The 23,309-nt window shown below is 36.9% G+C and overlaps 2 long non-coding RNA genes across 5 annotated transcripts; one reads left to right on the forward strand and one right to left on the reverse strand.

Moving 5' to 3' along the window:
• Positions 1-5,165: 5,165 nt before the first annotated feature.
• Positions 5,166-13,478, reverse strand: LOC133608367 (uncharacterized). 2 transcript variants are annotated; one of them, XR_009815586.2, is made up of 6 exons: positions 13,266-13,478; positions 11,699-11,794; positions 11,100-11,332; positions 8,754-8,902; positions 8,325-8,631; positions 5,168-6,624 (listed from the first exon to the last, which is right to left on the reverse strand). It is a non-coding gene; the product is annotated as an uncharacterized lncRNA (long non-coding RNA). The 2 variants fall into 2 exon arrangements; XR_009815585.2 differs by having other exon boundaries at positions 5,166-6,624; positions 11,100-11,794.
• Positions 13,479-13,625: 147 nt separating this feature from the next.
• LOC133608343 (uncharacterized) lies at positions 13,626-17,481 on the forward strand. 3 transcript variants are annotated; one of them, XR_009815580.2, is made up of 5 exons: positions 13,626-13,742; positions 14,080-14,205; positions 14,284-14,322; positions 15,495-15,617; positions 15,806-17,481. It is a non-coding gene; the product is annotated as an uncharacterized lncRNA (long non-coding RNA). The 3 variants fall into 3 exon arrangements; XR_009815571.2 differs by having other exon boundaries at positions 13,628-13,742; positions 15,495-17,481; XR_009815576.2 differs by having other exon boundaries at positions 13,672-13,742; positions 14,104-14,205; positions 15,495-17,481.
• Positions 17,482-23,309: the final 5,828 nt, after the last annotated feature.

Below are 23,309 nucleotides of genomic sequence, written 5' to 3' on the forward strand. Positions count from 1 at the left end.
ATTAAATTCTATTTGCATAACATTACTGGAATCATCTGCGTAAATGGCTTAAAATCCCAAATGGGACATTGTTCCCTCCAACAGCATATCTGTGCAGAAAGGAAATTATAATATACCAGGAATTAATGTGACAATATTGGAACAATGTCAGAGGTGATCTCAGTAAAGTGGTTGTCATATTTCTCAAGAATTATTGTGTTGAAAAATTGTTTTGTCAGAAACTGGGATTTTAAACCCAAGTAATCAAATCCAACCAAGATTGGAAATCAGGGATATTCAACTAAAAATGTTTTAGGGGCTCACATTTCCAGAAGGCTAAGGACCCCGGGGCTGGACTTCTCCCTTCACTATTCTTCTTGTTTTGTATATTCCACAGAACTAGTGTCCAGTAGACATTTGATTTTTGATTTTATTTTGTCAGAGTTACAGGAGCACTTTGCTGTTTTAAGGACCTTCTGCAAAGAAGCTAGTCAAAGATCATCTCTATGGTCCATGTACCTTCCATTCATTCTATTTCAAATTCTTGGATGGAAATCAAAAAACAAATTTCCGACCATTTTTTCTATTTTCATTTCTAAAACTATAATTATTAAATGACACTCTTTTTAAAACGACAATAGGATGCTTACTGAACAAAGATGTTACCGTTATGCTAAAAACATTAAAAGTTGAAAGTTAAAATACTGCTTCCGGTTCAATTTGTCATCACACAAATAAACACGTATTTTTGCATCTTGGACGAACATTCTTTTCGATGTTTGTGTTTATCTGGAAAAAATTAAATCCATAAAAGAAAAACAGCACAAAATCAAATTGTATGGCAATATTTCAATGAAAATCAACCCTTTTTTGTTTGTTTTAAAATCTGCCACATATAATAAAAATCGAAAAACTGCACTAATTTTATTTTTTAATTTGCGTTTCAGAATTGGAAATAGAATGAACGGAAAGTACACATACCCTCAATGACAGCACTATACTGTTTTTAAGACTCTGCTGCAAAAATGTAAGTCCACTAATTGAATAGCCCAAAATAATAAAAAAAAAAAAAAAAAGAAAAGACCCAAAATGGAACCCTGAGGAACACTATTAGTATGACTAAAGAAGTTCAACAAATGATGACTGGCTGCATCTGAAGAAAACAGACTACGGTAAAAGCTTAGGTAAGATTACAAAAAAAGTGTAAGTTGCAAAACAGAGAAGACTTAAAGGGGTGCCTTGAGGAATGCCTTAGTTATGTAAATCACAAGTTTGGACTCCAGCGTTCTATGTTTGCTAGCAAGGTAAACATGTCAATGCCAAGATCTGCCAATGTGTGAACAGTGGTCCAAGTTCCTCTATACAACAGGAGCACTCTAGTATTTATTTCAAATTTTTTGTAAAACCTTTTTGAATCAAACAAGCCGCCAGTTAGAATAGCCTCGCTGTAGCTAGTTGATATATATTATAGGGTTGCTCAAAAAAATTGATTAACATTCAAATTCTAAATTAATTAACAATTTTCAAAAATCGATCGTAAAAAATAAAAAAAGTTTATCTTTTTATTACATCTTTAAAATATGTTTTCTATGGCAATTCCGTGCTTACTTGCTGTGTGTTTATGTCCTTTGTCAGCAGCCAAGAGGAGCTTTTGAAACCTATAACCTGTTTTGAAAAGGTTTTAATATCAATTTTATACCACAGAGTATATTGCGAGAATTGTTTTAAATTGAGAATCGGGTTGAATTAAGAATCAATGGTGAATAAAATTGTCACCCTTGGAATTGTAATTGAAATTGTGAGTTGTTGGATCCTCATCAACAATAGGTTGCATTAATTATTACAACATTAAAACATGTTGTTATTTCATATTGTGAAGTAACAACATAAAGAAAATATTTCCAAAAACTCGGTTTCAAGTAACTGAAAGTGTCCCTTTGAAAAATGTGACTCTTTTTACTTATTGTGTGTGTATTGTGTGTACAACAACTTCCTATGCACAATTAACTATTTAAAAAAAGCAATAAAAACGGTATATATTTTAGCTTGAATCTCACCAAACTCATGTTTGAATGTTTGCTATGAACTAATCACACCTCTCCTAAACTATTTCCTACAAATGCATTTTTCATGACATGGTTGACCCACTACAGACCATGTAGCACTTGAGGTGCGTCTAAACACACAGCGCACACCTTTAGATTTTACTCATATGTTGACATACACCAGATCATCTTTGTTCAGCTTCAAAAAGTTCATATGGCACAGTTTAATGAAACACTTTGGAGTGAGCTAGACCAAGAAGAGAATGAGGCACACATTGATGGGCAATTTGATTGGCACATGACTCATGGGACATACCAAATAAGGGAAGACCCAGGGGACACAAGGAGATCTGATTAGCTGGGTATGGTGAAAATGGAGTGTACCACAACTAATTCTAGACAGAGCAAGGAAAGATTGAAAAAGGAGCCCCGACCTCATACTCTGCATTGTGGCTTTTATTGAAATTCAATACGTCTGCAAATATATGTCAGTCTACAGTGGACACTCCCACAATGGCATACACACACACATAGTCATAGAAACCTTGCACATTAACACGTACACACAGATCAGCATGCTTTGACCCACACACACACATTTAAGGCGTATTTTTCTCGAAAAGTAGCATGCTTTCAGTTCATTCACTGCTCTTTGAAACAGATCAATTTTGCTCACACTCAAGGAATGTGTTATGTATAGTTTGTATTGAAGATGCGGGGAAATATTGAGGAAACGTGCAGCAGAGCCTCGCTCGTATGCATCCACTGATTTTGCTTGGACTGGATGCTTCGGTTGTTCAGGCTATGGTGCGAGAGTCTCCAGCACGGTGTCAGAGCCGAGTCCAAGTGCGATGACGATTGATACGGCTGGCAAAGACATGGCAGCCTGAGGCCACAGCAGGCATCAGCTTCCGTTAAGTGCAACCAAAGTTGGCCACATTGCAATTCAAGTATGAGGAATGACAGGGTGCCTCTGGGTGTGCAGGCTGCTTTTAACACATGACTGGAAGGAATAAGACAATGCTGTTATATTTGTGTGTTTTGTTTGCTTTCATTTACAGTAGTATGTTTATTGAAATGGAAATGTGTCATGTTATAAGTGGGTCAACTGCTGTGCTGTTACTTGTTTGTACACGGAAAGAATGAGAATACCATAAGAGAAATTGTGTCATTAGAATGACAACAGTGTCTAAAATAACAACAAAGACATGTTGTATGATCTGGCAAACATACTTGCCAACCTTGAGACCTCCGATTTCGGGAGGTGGGGGGTGGGGGGCGTTGTCGGGGGTGGGGCAGGGGGCGTGGTTGGGGGCGGGGGCGTGGTTAAGAGGGGAGGAGTATATTTACAGCTAGAATTCACCAAGTCAGGTATTTCATATATATATATATACATATATATAAGAAATACTTGACTTTCAGTGAATTCTAGCTATATATATATATATTTATTTTATTATTTATATATATATATATATATATATATATATATATATATATATATAGATAAAAGAAATACTTGAATTTCAGTGTTAATTTATTTACACATATACACACATAACACTCATCTACTCATTGTTGAGTTAAGGATTGAATTGTCCATCCTTGTTCTATTCTCTGTCACTATTTTTCTAACCATGCTGAACACCCTCTCTGATGATGCATTGCTGTGTGGCACGCACAAAAGTGCTTTCATCAAATGCCCTAGAGTCTGGAATCTTCCATCTCTCCCTAGCATGGCCCAAAACCGGTCAATCTTTGCTTCCTGAAGAAGATCTTCACTGCCAATCACTTGGTAGTCCACTACTTCTTCCCGGAGGCTATCCAGGTCCAATCGCAGCTGCGGCTTGAAACTTACAAACGTATTTCTTCATCATACTCGTCGTCGGCGTCGCCACGGCTGTATCTTCCTTGTTCTTCTGCTTCGTCTCCTTGTTGTGTGCGCAGTTGTGCACTGCACTCTCTAAAAGCCATAGATGTTATTGTCACATATGCATGTACAGTAGATGGCAGTATTTTCCTGTTTAAGAGTGTCACAACATTGCTGTTTACGACAGACAAACTGCTTTACGGTAGACGAAAACGTGACTGCTGTTGTTGTGTGTTGTTACCGCGCTGGGAGGACGTTAATGAAACTGCCTAACAATAAACTCACATAAGAAACCAAAAACTCGCCCTCGATCATTCTACAGTTATAACGTGATTGGGCAGGCACGCTGTTTATATTGTGGGAAAGCGGACGTGAAAACAGGTCAGGTCCGCATGGAGCTGGAGGGGGCGTGGCCTCCAGCTCGGCCTGAATTTGGGGAGATTTTCGGGAGAAAATTTGTCCCGGGAGGTTTTCGGGAGAGGCGCTGAATTTCGGGAGTCTGCCGGAAAATCCGGGAGGGTTGGCAAGTATGCTGGCAAACAACGGAATTATTTTGAATTATTGTTTAACTTAAAGGGGTTTTTGGTAACCTGACTCTCGCCAGATCCTTGTAGTTCGCTGAGCTCCACACAAGGATCTGCGACTTCTCAATAGGAGATGTATTTCAGAAGGCGGGGCCTTGTAAAAAAAATCATTGTATGTGATTGGATAAACCACTTGTCCGTTATCTTGAATGACATGCTACTTCAACCACTCACATCCAAATCAACCCGTGACGCTGATGAGAGCAACGCTGGGAAATCCAAAACAGAACAGCCGACATATTGGATAACGACAGAGCGAAAAGTTAGGGAACTTTTACTAAAACAACGCAGCAATGTCAGTAGACGATCGATGTCGCAAAACAGTTGCAATAGCAGAATCAATGTCAGCACACGACTGCTCGCAGCGTGCCACCATTGTTGTTTGAATCAAACAGTCGCTTCGGCGCTACGTCACATCTTTGAAATCCCGCCCGGCGACCCTGATTGGTTCGTTATTTTTTGCTATCTTGAAGGAGTTTCCAATGCCCTCGAGCCCAGATCCTTGTGTGGAGCTCACCCATAGCAAAAATGTGCTTGCTCATCTGTTGCTTAATCTCGTATCTTGAGACCATTTTGAGCTTCTCATATCTGTCTAATTCTGTGATCAATTGTTTCTCTTTTATTGCTCCTAAGGGACCCTTAGGAGCAATAAATAAGCTAAAAAGAGACAAGACATCACTGAGACAAAGGAGGTTGAGTTGAGACAACCATTTGAGCAATATTTGAGAAGTGGGATACACTGAGGAGAGCTCATATATGTATGCCACTGATCTCAATTATGTCTCATTTATTTTGAAGGAGAATTAAAGAGAAAGAAATGAGATGTATGAGCAATAAAAGAGATCTTATGTATGTCTCTTTCATGTCTTGATTATTTCTCTTAAATGTCTTAACAAAGCCATCATATCTCAAATTTGAGAATAATGAGAACAAATTGAGAGTGCAATTTAAATATTCGTTATCTGACTTAATTAGAAATAACACTAAAAAATACTCAAATATTGAGCGGTGTATCACTTTATTTGGCTACACACATATACAAATACAAAATATAAGATATAAAAATAGATTAAATACAACAATTTAAATGTAGTTAATTAGTACATACATAATGTACATATTGACATTCACAATAATTAAAACAACATAGAAAACAATATACAAAAAATAAAACAAATACAAAACTAAATGAATTTAACCTTAAGTACTCACTTTGTTGTTGTGAAAAAGTCCGGTGTAGTTTTTTTTAACTCCTTGTTGAGCAAACCATGTACTGTAGTTAAAAAAAACACCTGACTTAATCTCAGAAAGAGGGTGAGTAAATGACTAAATTTCCATTTTGGAAATATTCCAAGCAAAAACTGAAATACATTTATAAAATTGTAACCGTGGTGTTTGGAACTGGTCTACATATAAAAAATAATCACACATTGAACACCAAGGATACTTAACATTTTTTACCTCAGGGCCCGACCAACTTTTCCACTACAGAGGGGTCTCGGACCCACTCAAATACAAACACTGAATTAGTCATCTTACACTAAAGTGTATTACAACTGAGTACCATTGCGGCCCATATGGACGGACCACAGCTAAGAAACAGATATTTATTGGCGGCCCTCAAGGGATATTCGCAGCCAAACAGTGGGCCCCAGCCCTATGATTAAGAACCACTGTTGTAAACAATAGAACAGCCTCCTGTGATAACAATATAACATTTGGTACATAAATGATCATTAAAACATTTTGAAATTGGTTACAAAAGCTACTAACATACTGCGTCATTTCCGTTTTTTATTTGGAAACAGCTTTGTACTGTGAAGGGATATTAGCCGCTAGCTTGTTAGTGAGGTTGCATCAGTGCCAAATTTGCGAGACACAGCACAGCTCAATATGCATTGTCACAGTATAACGTGGTACTAAAAGCTACATCATAGGGCATTTTTATACAATATATACTGCGCAACCCCAGACCAAATTATCAACATGTTTACAAAGGAAACATCCTACCCCAGAATGAACTTGGCAGGTACAAGGGCCTACTTAAAACCTGCTCTTGCCCGACATTTGTTTACCAAAGCTTGCTTGAGCTTGGCCTCCTCAATATTGTCCCAATCAGGAAGGGTACCGCATCTCAGGACATACGCTGTAAGGCAAGAACATAATAATCAGGCATTCGTAATTTTGCCACATCCGAGTTTCTACAGGTATCAAATCTATGCAATGCAATAATAATAATAATGCAAATCTAATTTAATGCTTTTTAACGCCATTTTTTTGGTACTTAAAAAAATGTAATGCCCATGTGCGACTGCATATAGTTATTATATATACCGTAGTCAAAAGCCTACAATTATCTGTATACACACAGTTGTAAGCATTAGACAAGTTAATTAGTTGAAAAGTTTAGATTAACTGTTACTCTCTCGTGTATTAGAATTGGCTTACAAAACTGTTTAATTGGAGAATGTATTTTTATTTATTTATTTTTCTGGAGTAGCATATAGTGTTTTGACTGTGTGCATGGCCGTAGAATGGCCAATTAAAAGGTTCCGTCCATCAAAAAATTTAAAAGGAGAACTGCACTTGAGCCCTCTAAACAAACATCCAATTCTGCATCAGATGATCAATATAATATACCCATAAGCCATTTTTTTAGTTGTGTCTGTTTAAAACATGCTGTAAATATATATATATTCTCTGAAAATATGTCTTATAATAGCCACAAACTGGAGGATACCATTTTACAATTACAATTTGTTTTAAAATAGTTAAAAGGTTTTATAGAATAATAAATGAACATCATACTAGGATTGCAAATTATGCATGTGTTTGGACATGGATGATCGATTTAAACATTTTAGAAAAATACAGAACGGTATTTGGAAAAATGCCAATAAAATGCATTAAGAAAAAGCTATGTCAATTATATTAATTTGCCGATATTGAATATATTGTATTTTACACCCTCTCTGTTATTTAAAATGTTTACAGTAAATAGCAAGTTATGTATCAAGTATCCAGCAGCTGAAGGAACTCGTATTAATTTATTGTGGGAACGGCAGAGAATAAAAGAGTTGTGGTCTGCTGTGAAAATTGCCTTGTTTGTCCATCCTAAGCCATAACTTGAGGCGCCTGCGTCACGACAGTTGCTAATGTTAGCAAAGTTAGCTCATATGTGTTGAAGTGGAGGTGATTGAAATAAACGAGTCGTGTATGAAAAAAGCTCAGCTTCCCCATTATCCTGACATGATGTCCCAGTTAAGGACTACACGCCTACAGTGACCAAAGAATGGAAAAGTTTAGGCCCCCAGAGCAGTTTCATTGTGCCGTATTGAGGCAGTGCTTTTGTCGCGTTCCCACCTTACAATACCTCTTGTATGCAGTTTGGCAGCTTCAGCTAAAAGAATAAACACACACACAGACAGATGTAGAAATTTCGAGGTTCTTAAATTAATTTAAATTTTAAAAAAAAATTTTCCGTTTGACATATTGACTATCGGCCATGTCCTACAATTGTATTACATTTTTTAAATGCCTCTGGACAACGCTTTTAATGCTTTTTATTGCCATTTAAGGCCTTAATTTACACAAAATCCATTTAATGACTTCATGCCTTGTGGAAACCCTGCACATTAATACACACAACCACAATTCAAGTTGATGGACATAACACTATCACAATGCTAGTTTTTTGGCCAATCACAAACTGTAATTATGTAACATTCAGTTATGCTTCTCGTGTGCTATAATCGATAAGGGATCAAACTTTCTCGTATTGAACTTCTATTTAATTATTGTTACACAATTTTGGCCTGAAAACACCCTCAGTTTGGGAAAACTTACTTAGGATTTCTTCAACTTTTTTCCGGTCAAGGATGCGCTTTCCTGTTCCTACAGGTTTGTTTCCAGGGCGACCAAAAGCGACAGCATTTTGACACTCCTCAACTGTAAAAAAGTGGTCAAAAAGTGCGTGGAATAAACGCATGCAATTGGGCTTTGAAGCATGACTCATGGCAGCAAGGCGGAACGAGGACATGAATACGCCGCTCTCAGGAAAGAGCTCCTGCTGGCCCGATTGTTGAGGAGGGCCGTCGCTGTATTTGTCACTAACGAGGTCGCAGAGTTTGGAGTACTCTGACTTGGTCCGGATCTGAAAGGGAAAAAAATAGCACAAACAATACCCGAATGAGAAAATAATGTGTTCAAGGCCAAATCACAAATTTATGTAAACAAAATAATTACATCATGAATAAATTAGCATTAATTACTTGCCTATTTTCAAGAGGACTTCTTCGATTTGTTGCTTTTCTCGCAGGATTTTTTCGAACTCCTCCCAACATCCATCACACGGCGTCCATGATTTTTCTGCCTGCGGTCGATATGAGATAGTGTCCTCGACAGATGGGTTGCCTGCATCTCTCCTGTCAAAAGAGATGAGAAATACTGAACTACAAAAAAATTACTGAAATGACCCACATTTTAACCTCCAGCGGCCAAAGTGGACCTTAGTCTATGTACAGTGAGGAGAACAAGTATTTAACAGACTGCAAAATATAAAACAAAACAAAAAAATCACATTGTATGTTTTCAGGTCATTTGCATTTTTTTTCCATGGAATTGATCACCTAGAAACCTCTTTTGGGAGTATATTTGAAGTATCAAATATGGATATCATGCAAAAAGATGCACTTTAATTACTTTTAAAAAAATTCATACAATGTGATTTTATGGATTTTTGTTTTGGATTCTATCACTTACAATTGAAGTGTACCTATAATGATAATGATAATAATAATAATAATAATAATAATAATAAAAGTAACAGACCTCAAACTACAAAATCAGCAGTGTATAAATGATTTGTTCTCCTCACTCTATGATGGACGATACCAATAATGAAAATAAATGTACCATGACCAAAATTGACCATATCTACAATCATTCTGTACAGTACTCCTAAACAAAAAAATGTCACATCAAAGACAAAGGAACTGGACCAATACTGAAGATGAAATCTTCTTGACTGCAAGGAAATAGACAACTCACTTAGTCAACAATGCCAACAGATTATGACAGATTTTACAATATTAAGTTATACATAACATTGACTATCACCAAAAAGTTATTACTTTATATATCTCAGGATTATTTATGAAATGTACAATTAAGTATAAACTGTCAAACCAGTACTTATATTTGGATTAAAAAATGTTTTTAAACTATGGCATATTGAGATTTCCGCCTTAACTACTTTCTTTCACACAGGAAGTACAGGCATGTGAGCACCCTTTGACAAAAGAGGAAAATTTACAAAAAAGAGGAACATTTCTATCTGCACGTAGTGCTCCCACGCAAGCCCCGAAAATATTTTTTTAAGAATCAATACTACATAGCCCTGGGCCAATAAAACAATAAATATATATCGCAATAGACACATAATGATATAAATATTAAATGCGTTCGATAAAATATTTGAGCAAGCAAGATTCGCTGCATGAGGTCACTCGCGCTTTGGGAACCCAAGAAACAGAAAACAGGAAGTGTCACTGAGCAATGGGAGGGACATGCTATAACAGACAATCAGTTAACAGTATTTACTGAGCAATGGAAGGGATACGCCAACAGCCAATCACGTAACAGTATCAACAACAAGTAAGCTAGCTCGATGATGCTAATTATGCTAACTAGCAAGCTTGTTTTGGTTTCCCTGTCCTGAAATTCAGTGTGGCGTTTAGGCAAGAGCAACAGCAAGTACCTGCGGCCGAGGCGAGCGTTCCATAAATTTTGTTTGGATCCTATTTTTTGATATTGTTTACTTAATTCATCCATGGAACTTTTGTTATTGTTGAAAGCTCCGGATCGGACAGGTTTTCACGGGACACATTTCTGGTGTTGTGTGTTGCTCTGAGAACCCACGGGTGTTTAGTTAATGCTCGATTGCTGATAAGAAAGCAAAGTTAGATCTGTTTTTTGACACTCATCCTTCAACCCCCATCCTTACACTACTTTTATTTATATTTTTATATATTTTAATTTATATTTAATTTTTAAAAATGCAGAATTTATATTTTGACGTGAAACTGAATGTTTAAAAACGTAGATTTCTTCTGTTAAGAAAGTATATATTGTGTAACTATTTTTTTTTCCTCAATAAAACTTGTTTATAAGATTTCAGTGTGTGTTCAAGTACTTCTTGAGCACATTTATCAATACTGTGATAACAATTGTAACCATGACATGAAATGTTAATTTTTGTACTCCCTAGTTTTGACACATGAGATTGTAGAGTGGATATTTACACTCTATGAACATTTTGACCATGATTAAAAAGTAATAAAATGATGGCAAATAACTGTTTTCAGGGTCCACAAGTTCAGAACTTTTAATCCTGAAATCAAAGTGGATACAGATGTTGGGGTTTTGGCAATGAAATACATTAAATATTTGTATTTGTCATTCACATACTATTTACTGAAACAATTATTTGATGGCAGATAAAATACTATTTCAGTTAATGCTGTTTTTTTGGTTTGGAAATTCACCAAATTTGATTTTATAAAGATGAAAAGTTTTGAACTTGTAGCCCCATAGGCATGAGGTAATAAATGTCAATCTTACCCATAGGGTGGTGGTGGTGGTCCAACAGTGTTGCTGCCTGTTACAAGTCCCCCGTCACTTTTCCTGAAATATATTCAACAGTTGCCCTATAAAATTTACCATCTGACCACTTTGCTAACACAGAATCTCCTGTTCTAAGATCTGCACAGGAGCTTCATCTCTTGACAAAATGTCTGCTCCAGTAAAGATTTTGCCGGTATAACCGTCCTCCCATCTGACGAAGGCCAAACACCCTGAAAGAGAGAGTGCAAAAGAGAAAGTGTTTAACATTTTTTATTTGAGTATAAAAATTTGGACTGGTATTTGTCACCTCATTTGGACAACAATGTTATGATTATTCCCTCTCCCCATCCCTATATGCATTTTAAAGCATATGCAGTAGGGTGAGCTTGCCCATCGCTGTCTTAGAGGTGTGTGGCCTCATTACAATTAGGGTACTGTTACTAACCTTCTTGGGGCGACTTTCCCAAGGTGGCATTCTCAGCTGCTCTTTAAATACTAAACAAACTAATAAAGTCCTTTTTCCAGTTTGTTAGCTACATGTAACACGGCAATTTGGCTTAACCGTAGTCCGCTTTGCCACACATACAGAGAATTACCAGATTGCTCATTTGGGGGAGGAGAATTATGCAGGTCCTTCATTTTCTTTGTGGGAACTCTTAACCTCTTATGTTGTCATTTTCTTTTTGTCCATCCTGTTAATGAAAAAATACATTAAGTATCACAAACTGGGGATAGGTTGATTGGCAACACTAAATTGACGCGAGTGTGTGAATGTAGTCTGTCGATCTGTGTTGACTTGTCCAGGGTGTACCCCGCCTTCCGCCCTAGCGCAGTTGGGATAGGCTCCAGCACCCCCCACAACACGGAAGGGAAAAGCAGTAGAAAATAGATAGATGGATGGAACTATAATATAAATGGAAAGTATTTACATATATGGGGTCACTTCATATGGATGTTAACTTTTTGGGTAAATCATATTTAACTTCTGTCAAGTACAACAAGTAAACAAAATGATTGTTTATGATCGTTCTGGCTATAGTAAAAAAAAACCTCAACCGGACAGTTTAATTCGTATCTATTTTGGGGTGCGGGGGGCTTGATGGCACCTTTTTATAATAGGGTACATATTAATAAAGTTATGGCATTTTTAACAAAAAAGGTCATGAATAAAATATTGAGCCCCAATGACTTTGTATTGAAGAGGTTGACCATAAATTAGTGCATTTTGACCAGGTTAAGACAATCATAACTTTTTAAACATGTATCACAGGAAAATTATTCTTATATTACGTAACTCGTAAGAGGTTCCGCAGCCTCCGAAGCAGAACCTCCAGGTTCTGTAACAGCTTCTTCCCTCAGGCCGTAAGGCTCTTGAACGCATCATAATGAAATTATCCCCTCAACTCCCCCCAAAATGGATTAACTCGCTGGAATAAAAAAGACAATATAACATACATCCATAAACGTGGACGCATGTGAAAAAGTGCAATATATGTATCTGTACAGTAACCTATTTATTTATTTATATATGCACCTTATTGCTTTTTTATCCCGCACTACCATTAGCTTATGTAACACAATTTCGTTCCTATTTGTACTGTAAAGTTCAAATTTGAATGACAATAAAAAGGAAGTCTAAGTCTAACTAGTCTTAACAAGACCTGTCTGATAATGCTAGTTTCATTTAAATGAATGAATGTTTCAAATTTTACACACATAGCTATTTTATTTTCCAATATATATGCAGTTTATATGATCAATAGCGTGATACAATACATACTGGCCAGTGCCAGCTAGTAAGCAAATGTACTGCTGCTTTCAAAATGGCGGGGTACATTTGTTAATCATTGAACACTTTTGGATGGCATCTCTTATTTATTACAACTAGCCAGCCATATCAATAAAATGCAGCCCGGACCTTCTTTGTCGATTGTTACTTTACCTACAACAGTATTATAAAAATGTTTAAAGTCAAACCCCAAAATTAATATGCACTGTATAATCTAATTGTGAAGGTCATTATGTATACTAACATTACTTGCTGGACAGACGCCATTAGCGTTACTGCAACCTCTCAAAGGAACACTCGTTGTCACAACAGTTAAATATTTTCACTTCACAACATTACATGCTTAACCAACTAAAAAATATTAGGATACTTACCTCTCCAAGTCTTCTGTCACAAGCGTTGCGGTTGTCGTTTCCAAAAACGTTCCCGCTTCTTCTTCTCTTTCTTCTTCTTCCTCGTTTTCGTTCGAGGTCGGCGCACACAACGTTAAAATGTTACGCCACCTACTGTTTTCCCGCTTCTTCTTCTTCTGACGTTGATGGCAAACAACGCGTCATGTCCGCCGCTGTCTGATAGAAGGCGTGAATTTTCTGAATTGTCTTCCTTTGAAAGTTACACATAGCCAAAAATGGCTATTTTCAGATGGACATATAAGGAGAAAATCAACTTTATCTACATTTTGAGATGTGGATCTGTCTCATCAACATTCTCGCGAGATTTGGCACGGCGCCCCATGAATCTGTCCAATCATTTTTGCTCTTCCTGGAAAACACGCATGCGCATTTAGTGGGCGAATGTGACTTGTATCGATTGGAGGAAACAATTCAGCATCGAAGGAATAACGACTGAAAGTAAGTAATACCATTTATTGTTTTTGTTTTGGTATTTAAATTACTTTAACACACACGAGTTATTATTCAAACTAATGTAACGTCACTGTGTTACGAAAATAGAGCTATAAATGCCGCATTCAACGGCGCAACCACATTGCTCGAAGCTATGATACTTACCTCCACCGAGGCATCGCAAGTGATAAGATACACTTTATACATCCCATAGTGAAATAACAATGATAGACATAAATGTACAGAGAACATTGGAAGTGGAACAATATAAATTACTGAACATACACTGCTTCAACATAATATAGAGTTTTACATTTACAAGAAGTTCCACTGTGTATTCCAGCAACCTTTGTCAGTATTTACATAGTATTGGAGTGTCAAAATGACAAAACGAAAACCTGCAAAACGATGGAGAAGAACCGGTAAAGAAGTCGACTCAAATAAACGATCAAGAAGGACTGTACAATTGGTGAGTAGACTGGCATAGTGGTGGTGCATTAAACTGGCAGCAGATATAATATGTGATACTTTATTTTTCTTCCTGCAGCCACCAATGTGAATGTGGAGACTGATGAGCAATGTCTAAGTAAGTTATATGTATATGCGTGTTCTTTGTTTGTGTGAATTAGTTCTGATTGAGATTTACAGACCAGATAGATGGATAAAAAGCTGTCCACAGTTTGTCAGGAACAAGCATGGAAATATTGCTTTCTTTTACCCTGATTACAGTAGCACATATATGAAGAATGAAACTTGAAATATGAGTTATCTCAGCATGTGTAATTAATCTTCTTTGAACCTTTCATCTTCAAGTTAAGGCTGGTAGGTAACATCAAGTCATGATTAGGGATGTAACAATATCAAAATGTCATGGTATTATATCGTCACAGTGTTAAAGCCACGGTAAGATATTGTTACAAACATGTCAACGTGTGTTAAATGAAGTGGCAGGAATGTTTAGGATAAACACACTTACTGTAATTGAATACAAACATAATGTTCATATGTTGTAGTCCTATTTATTATTATAAACAGGTATTTTAAGTGCAAAGGAATGGTGCAAAATAATCCAGAATTTCAAGTAACACACATATTTTAGTTTAATCTAACACAGCAGTTATAGGCACAGAAATATTTCACAGCAACAATTCCTCCGAGCTACGAAGCACAAACGTTCCCGTCACTCCTGCACAGTTCCTCTTTTTCGCCCCTATATAATGTCCCCTGTTTGAACTTTGTTGTCCCACACTGCGCGGGTTGTCATGGGAGATCGAGTTTACTTCTCAGATCAGCCCACTTAATATTGTCAGAAAAAAACACACTGACGGGAGTTCTCGTTTGATAGCGTCACACATCACGGCATTATTGTGAGAATTTTGAAACCAAAATAATGCAATATTTACAATAATGTTGCATCCCTCGTCAAGATCCTTTCTCATAGGTTTGGTTTGCTGCTGTGTATTTACTAATCATTGGCATTGTTTATCACTGAAGTTCCACACTTTCTTTTTATAGTGCGTGTTGTATTGTGATGAGTTACATTTAATACTGGGGATTATGTGTTACCACAAACACAGAAGATACGTAAACATGAACTACAATGCGATCAAGATGCGGGAAAAAAGTAAATGCATTCCATTAGCTAGATTTGTATAATGTGTTCAATTTATGTCAACTTGCTTCTTGTTTCGCAATTTTCTTCTTTTCTTTTAATTATTTTAATTTTTAGAGTTTTTTGGTTCCTCTTCTTTGTGTCAGAAGGTAGCAGCAGGGGAACAGAAGGAGCCCAAAACACTGCTCTTCATATGGAACACATCCAACTTCCAGGTGTCCATGCAGGATGTACCACTCTGGAACATCAAACCTCTCCCTACCCGCCAAGTACACCCACCGTCTTCTGTGTCTAACTAATGTTTTGCTGTGAATTTTGTCACAAAGCATATCCTGCTAAAATATGCCAAACTTTTGAGTGTAAGAATGTGAGCGATATGCTGAGATGTTATACGTTTTGCCTTGTGACAAAATGTTATAAAAAACCTTTAATGATTTTTATTCTATTTTAATTTCAGCACATGAAAATATTTCTACTTTTGACTCTATCAAAGACAATGGAAAACCATTTTCCAGATCAGCCCTCATAGATCCTCCTGATGGCCTAACAACTGAACTACATGTCGATGCTGAGTATGATCCATCTCAATCATTTGAGGAATATCTCCCTGATATGGGGGATTGGATGTACAATGACGGACATATGTTTAATGAAGGATTTGAAGATAGTTTGAGTGAGGAGTGTGCAGAAGAGTCAAATATCAAGGACACAACAGACAAACCATTATATGACAATGCATCAGTAACCGTGGCAGAGTGCCTTCTGATCATCAGGGCTTATGAAAACTGTCATAAAGTCACTGATAAGGCCCTATAATCGATTTGCTGAAAATGTTCAAGCTGCTTTGTCCCGATAGTCTGAATGCAGACTGCTTAAACAGTGTGCAGAAGTTCAAAAACTTTCTTTTATCCTGCTCTGCATCATCGCCTATTTTATTACATAAATACTGCAGTAATTGTTCTGGGCAATTAGAAAGTAAACAAATAAAATGTCTGTCTTGTGGGACCAGTGTGTCAGAAGAAAGATCTTCATCCTTTATAGAGGTTCCAATTAAGGCTCACATAAGGTCATTGTTCCTCAAGCCAGGTTTTCAGGAGAAGCTTAACTTCAGATTAAGCAGAAAGAAGGCAGATGCTAACAACATTGAAGATATATATGATGCAGAAGTTTACAAACAGCTTGTCGATAGGGGTGGTCCTCTTAGTGACCCTAAAAACATCTCACTTGGAACACCGATGAAGACAAAAATTGATATTTGTTAAGGCTCATACATGGTACTCAAAATATACCTATGCAGATGGTAAATGTAGTCAAACTTGTGCAGTCTATTCCTGTTATTTCACAAACTATTAAACCAGGGAATGTCATAGCTGAATTTTACAGACATATGACTAAAGATGATAGTTTCTGTCAGGAAAACAAATATTTGTCTAGGATTAAACTATATGGAGCACCTAGTGAACTTCTATTGGACACAGTTCACCTCTCTGCATTGCAAATACATGCTGGTCACTGCATCAATTCTGGAACAGTAAGCATCTTTCACAGGGCACAAGTTAAGAGAAATTATCTCACATCAAAACACTATGGTAAAGGTAATAGTAGAAACAATTTTACAGTTTTTTTTTCAAATGACGGACAAACAAAGTATGGACAGATTGATTTCTTCTTTATCATAGCACAATCATGTGCCAAATGGGCCCTCCTTCGTGAATTCAAACATGCAGGGTTTTCTTTGCTGCAAGATAGTGTAACAAATGGTACATGAAGTCATGTTATTTCCCTATTGGAAACCTCTGCCAGTAAGTACAGTAGTATGATTGGATGACATATTGGGTAAAGTTGTTTTCCTTTGCTTCACATCTGTGCCTGGCATTGTGTTTTCAGTTTATTTCCCAAACACACTTGAAAAGTTTTAACTAATTAAGAACTCAACTGGCCTAAGAAGTCACAAATCAAATATTTGATCATTGTTATAAATGCTCTGAAAATACACACCGATGAGATGTTGCCGTGGATGCTGTAAAAGTCTGTAAAAATGTACTGTATATGGAGTATCATTGTTGATTAAGTTTTTGCATTGTCTGTAATATTTCAGTGGCCAATATATTAAAATGTACTTGTTAAATAAAACCACTGTCTTTTTTAATGAATATTTAGGCCTACTACGCTACTGTATTTTAATATTAGTCCTTATCATGGTGGTTGGAGAGCCAAAGGTTTTCTGAAGTGGTACTTTGTGAAAAGAGTTTGAGAATCACTGCTCGAGAAAGTTCACTAATGTTAAAAGGTCTTAAAAAGTGTCTTGTGATCATAACAGTATTGTTTGGGTTCAGTTTTAAATCTCACAATTGTAGTCACTGAGTTACTGCACATGGCGTGTGTATAAGAAATCAACAAATTAAGTAGAACATTATGCATTAAACCATATAGATTACAGACCATATATCCATATTGCCTGAATTAATTATTTACTCCAAATATTGGCATGAGATAAACTGGAGTGTGATTGAGGTATAATTAAATTGTGCCAATTAAAATGTATTTTTAATTTATTTTTCCTAAGATAGAAAAGAGGCATATCTGACAACTCAAATGGTGAGCAGTGAGAGACAAAACCAAGTATATCTCTCACTGAGACATCATTGAGACATATTGAAACCAATACTCATCAATTTTCTTTTTGCCGAAATAGAAAAGAGACATCTGAGAACTCAAACAGTGAGTAGTGAGAAACAAAACCATGTATATCTCTCACTGAGACATATTGGAGACCAGCTCATTCATCTCTCATTTTGCTCTTAGTTGAAATAGGGAAAAGAGATAACTGTTAGACAACTTTGAGATCTCTCACAGTGCTCACTGGGAGCCTTATTTCTCACGAGATACATCTGAGAAGAATGAGAAAACTACTTTGGTCTCGATTCGTGCTCTTTTATGTCTAGGAGATGTATATAAGACATACATGAGATATCATCTTCAATTTTGCTTTGCTATGGGCAGCGAACTACAAGGATCTGGCGAGAGTCAGGTTAGACTTTTGGTGATTTTAATCTACATTTAAAACACTTCCTTGTAGTATATATGTAATGTAATCTATATGTAATGTACATATGTAATATGTAAATATGTAATGGATAAGAGTTGGTGTAAATTATGTGTAGATTTAGCCCCAAAATCACCTATACAACCAGTGTTTTGCAAGATATTCATTAGTGGAGGTGTTCCCAGATTGCAAATGAAATGAAAACTTTTTAAAATGTACACTGTTAAATAAATATCTGGAAAAAAATGTTGCTGTTATCTTTTTCGAGACATGGTCGAAAATAAACTTCATAAACCAGGCCTATTCAACTGACGGCCTGCCAAAAAATTTCATTTGGCTCACCGAACATCACCCAAATAGGCTTGATGAAACCATCAAAACTAGGGTTGATCATGTATGCAGTCCTTCCGCCAAATCATAAGGGGCCACAGCGAGGCATATGTGTCACAATGAAGCAGCAGTGAGGTCAGTAGAAGAAGACTACTCATTCAACCCTAAAAAAAAATCTAAATCAAAAATTGCGAAAATCGATCTTTTAACAACGACTGGACAACAAAGTATGAATGTTCTACCACAAGCAAGTGCTCGATTCGTTGTTTTCTGGCAGACGTACTTGCCAACCTTGAGACCTCCGAATTCGGGAGATTGGGGGGTGGGGGGTGTGGCCGGGGGGAGGGGTTAAGGGGGGAGGAGTATATTTATAGCTATAATTCACTGAAATTAAAGTATTTCTTATATATATATATATATATATATATATATACGTGTATATTTATATATATATATATATATATATATATATATATATATATATATATATATATAGTACAGTACACAGTAATGAAAACACAGTTGTTCTACTAACTGTACTGTACTTGCTGCTTACTTAAAAAAAAAAATAACACTTACCTTTAACTATTTGAGTAGCCTTTGTTCTTCCATTTGAGTATTGGCGAGCGATCTCTGAATTCTGCGTTGCCTTGTGCTTCTCTGACCGTTCATGAATGACTATATCCATTCGGCCACCATGTTATGGGTTATAGATAAACCTATGGATAACGGAGACATATATAATAGTCTCCTTTTCAGGTGAGAGACGACGCTAAAGACAGTGCCTTTAAGGCACGCCCCAATATTGTTTGTCCGGCTGTAAATTTCGGACATTACTACTTGCCGTAGTTTTGAAGCAATGCATGATGGGAATCCGGATGTTGTGTGTCAGTGTATTAACGTGCCGGCTGGAATAAACACACGCTGAGAAATAGCTCCGTGCCTGCCTACTTTATGGGTTATTGATAAACCTATGGATAACGGAGACATATATAATAGTCTCCTTTTCAGGTGAGAGATAATGCTAAAGGCAGTGCCTTTAAGGCACGCCCCCAATATAGTTGTCCGGCTGGAAATCGGGAGAAATTCGAGAGTATGGTTGTCCCGGGAGATTTTCGGGAGAGGCACTGAAATTCGGGAGTCTCCCGGAAAATTCGGGGGGGTTGGCAAGTATGCTGGCAGACCTTTTAAGCGACGGACACATTGATCCAGATAAGCAGCAAACATGGTAGAAATCCCAGCGTGTAAGCTTCACCACGAAACTTGATCAAATATTTGTAAGTAGATAATATTTGCGCATAAAGATATTCAGTTTGTTTTGTATTGAAATTGCTTATATTGTGATGTCTTTTGTATTTGTGGTCGTTTTATTTGTCTGACATTAACAATCAAACCTCGTTTAATACATGTCGTGCTAAATTTAACCAGTAGAGGGTGACAACCCCAATTGTAATAAGTCACATACAATGTTTGGCGTGTGAATCCTGTGTAATTTTTGTGTGAACATTTGTAGATTATTGTGTGCATATATATTATATTTTATTTATGTAGAATACACAATGGGCGTTATACTTTTGTTATGTTTATTTTATGTTTACATTAGCAGTCTTACTAACTTAAATGAAGGAAGAAGTGTAAAGAAATAAAACTAATTAAGGAAAATAATTCAAAAGAAGGAACATCAATGCTCAACAAAACCTGGAGTTTCTTTTTCTTCATACTGTTAACTAGCTGCACACGCTGTAAACGAGTAGCGAGGGCAGAGTATTTAATTTATTGACAGTGCAGTGTGAAAGCCGATGTGTTTACTTTGCAATAAAGTAAACACAGTCTCAAAGAAATATAACCTGCGGAGGCACTTTCTGACAAAACAGCCCTTGGGCTCTTGAAACTGTGGCCCTCTTCATCGTGTACTTAAATAGCCCTGTCATATACATATAGAATCACCCTGTCACAACATTACAGTAGGTACACCTGCACACTTGTCGAACAATTCAGACTTAAAGCTGCTTTTAGCAGCAGTCATGTCACTCACTCCATGTTGGATGTCTGTGTTATTACGCGCATGCCATATTTAGATGAAAATTATACTTTATACCTAATTATACTTTATCTTTTCTTGTGTTTCAGCTGGCTTCATACATCGCTTCTTCCCCTCTGACTGATAGCTTTACTTATTGCCCAAATAATTATGTCCACCTTGTGGTGACAACACAACGTTGCCAGATTGCAAAACCCCACCAGAAGAGGCATCCATATTGGCGTGCAAGCTTACACCCAAATGCATGAACCTTATTATTTGATGCTTGCTTTGTTGTTGTTATTTAAGTCAGAAAATACGATAATCATCATAGGTTGCCTTCAAACAAATGTTAAAAATCAAGTAACGTAATATAACACTGTGTTGCTCCCAATTTTCCCCTAAACCAACTGAACCTGTCAGCATTATATCTTGAAGTAAACACTATCAAATCTTATTAGTGTGCCAATACACTGATAACATTATAGACTACTAAAATAAGTGACCTGAAGTCACCACACCTCTACAGCCATTCAGACAATTAGGAAGTGTTTCTTTAACACATGCACATGACAGCTAAAGGCCTTGTAAAGTCTGACTGATATTTCATATTAGTTTCCCTGTCCCTTGCATACTTGCCAACCTTGAGACCTCCGAATTCGGGAGATGGCGGGGTGTTGAGGTGTGTGGGGGGGGCATTTAGCGGGTGGTGTATATATTTTCAAGTATTTCTTATATATATATATATATATATATATATATATATATATATAAATAAGTATATCTGTTCGGCCACCGTGTTCAATGGAGAAGTCTGATCTACAAAATGTGCAGGCAGCATACCCCTTCCCCCTTCGAGCTGTCCTGGATGATATTTTTTCCAATCATTTTGGAACTTGCAAGCGTACTTCTTCTTCTTACTCGTCGTCGGTATGTCTCTTCTTCGTTCTTCTGCTTCGTCTCGGTTATGTTTTTGGACATTACTATGATGGGAATCCGGATGTTGTGTGTCAGTGTATTAACGGGCTGGCTGGAATAAACACACGCTGAGAAATAGCTCCGTGCCTGCCTACTTTATGGGTTGTAGTTAAACCTATGGATAACGGAGACATATATAATAGTCTCCTTTTCAGGTGAGAGAGGACGCTAAAGGTAGTGCCTTTAAGGCACGCCCCCAATAATGTTGTCCGGGTGAAAATCGGGAGAAATTCGGGAGAATGGTTGCCCCGGGAGATTTTCGGGAGGGGCACTGAAATTTGGGAGTCTCCCAGGAAAATCGGGAGGGTTGGCAAGTATGGTCCCTTGTGGTGCCACACACCACAAAATAAAACCTTGTGTCAACAAAATAAGAGTGAACATTGTTCAAGCTTTCCTTTCCATCGTTGCAGTGTCCTTTTCACATTATGTTTTTAAATGTGTATCCTACCTCCGTACGCTGTAGTAATACAACTCTAAATGTTAGCTGTTGTTCCAACCTTGCAGAATAAGACAATCATAAGGAGTGGGCTGTGCATGACCAAAGATCGTATATTGAGAGCGGATGATCTACCGCATGGTAATGTACAGTGCACATGATGTCCTACACAAAGTATATTTGCTGTCAGTCATATCATCTTCTTATTGTCACTTGAAATAAATACCGAGGACAAATAGAGGGGCAACGAGAGCCATGGCCGTCGTGAAATTCCTGCCCTGTTTAAGAGAGCAAGGTATAGATTAGCTGATTCACATAGGATTATCATCAGTGAATAATATGAATCTAAATAATACAGCATTATTATATTATTATTATTAGTGCCTCTCTGGGGGTTTAGCCTCCCTGTTTCTTTAAAAAGTGATGACGTCTCTGATTCTAACTTGAATCAAGAATCTTTTTGAATGCACCACAGTTATGTGCAATGTGATGCAAAAGTGAAACATACATAACGTTCTCCTATGCTGCCATGAGTAGATTAAGGACCTGATCTACTAAAGGTTTGCTTGTACTGAAACACGTGCAAACTTGATAGCACACACATAACTGATCTACTAAACTTGTGTGCAGAGGATTGTGTCGGTGAGCAGAACAAGAACACAATTCATTTAGAGTGTATATGCAGAATATATGCTGTTTATCAAAACACCCACGATACTGGGAGGAGAAAATGCAAATATAATCATTCAGCACATGTAGTGTGATTTATTAAGACTGATCACTGTTCTGTGGGCGCTATTTTATGTCTATTGATTAGTACGTCTGAAAAGTATGTGTAAATTGGCAGTTGCAGACACGGCCTTGAGAAAACAGGTCCTGTGCTGCAAAGACAGACAATGCTCTATCTTATGTATGCTTGTTAACATATATGGACTGTTAGAAATAAAAAGTATCAGATAAGAATGTCCGATAATGGCTTTTTGCCGATATCCAATATTCCGATATTGTCCAACTCTTTAATTACCGATACCAATATCAACCAATATATGCAGTCGTGGAATTAACAGATTATTATGCCTAATTTGGACAACCAGGTATGGTGAAGATAAGGTACTTTAAAAAAAAAATAAAATAAATAAAATAAATAAATT

The sequence above is a fragment of the Nerophis lumbriciformis genome, linkage group LG02 (genome assembly GCF_033978685.3).
Source record: "Nerophis lumbriciformis linkage group LG02, RoL_Nlum_v2.1, whole genome shotgun sequence".
Lineage (NCBI taxonomy): Eukaryota > Metazoa > Chordata > Actinopteri > Syngnathiformes > Syngnathidae > Nerophis > Nerophis lumbriciformis.